This window comes from Mandrillus leucophaeus, unplaced genomic scaffold, assembly GCF_000951045.1.
Source record: "Mandrillus leucophaeus isolate KB7577 unplaced genomic scaffold, Mleu.le_1.0 Scaffold7, whole genome shotgun sequence".
Lineage (NCBI taxonomy): Eukaryota > Metazoa > Chordata > Mammalia > Primates > Cercopithecidae > Mandrillus > Mandrillus leucophaeus.
Window position 1 is genome coordinate 8,537,437 of NW_012107585.1, and position 877 is coordinate 8,538,313.

Sequence of the window (877 nt, forward strand, 5' to 3'; positions counted from 1 at the left end):
CAGGTAGAGTCCACCCAGAAAACAGAACCCCATCTCAGTATGGAAAGCAAATAATTTAAGGCAGGGAATTGGTTACACAAGAATGGAACTGTTGAAAAGTTAAACAAGAGGTGGTGAGACAATGCAGAGATTAGCAACAGCAGGAAGCCATCACCACCCTTAGGCTAGAGACTAGATCCAGGGAATGTGCTCTGTTTTAGGAGTCCAGGGACTGTGATCCTCTAACATTTCAGAGGGAGACCAAGTTACCACCAGAAATGCAGCTCAAGTGGTGAGGAGGGGTGGATGGTAAGGGGGCTACTGCCATGCCTGCCTCCCATTGGCTGATCATAGCTGGAAGCTAGGAACAAGGAAGCTTGAGACAGCAGTCTGCAGAGGTCAGCAACCCTTTCCATACAACGTACAGCGGGAAAAGCATAATGAGTGAAACTGAAGACATTGGTCTGTTACACAGGACTGGCTACCTGTCCATATTTCATCACGTCCAAGATGCCATTGTTGGTAATAATGCACCATAATTTGTGCATTATTAAGAAAGAAAATTGCCACCAGCTAAATGATGACACCATGCTAAGATTCCATCCATTGCAATGCAACAACAAAGAAATGTTGAAATGTGGAAAATATGCACCTTAAGATTAAAAAAATACACTATTTGCTTTGTGATCTTAAGCACATGTGAACCTAATTCATTTCCCCTGTTGAGCCTTGATTTAGACATCTGGAAATTAGGGAGAGTTATACCTACTTCACAGGGTTTTTGTTTTGTTTTTGTTTCCTTTTTCTTTTTTTTTGAGATGGAGTCTTGCTCTGTCGCCCAGGCTGGAGTGCAGTGGCGCAATCTCGGCTCACTGCAAGCTCCGCCTCCTGGGTTTAC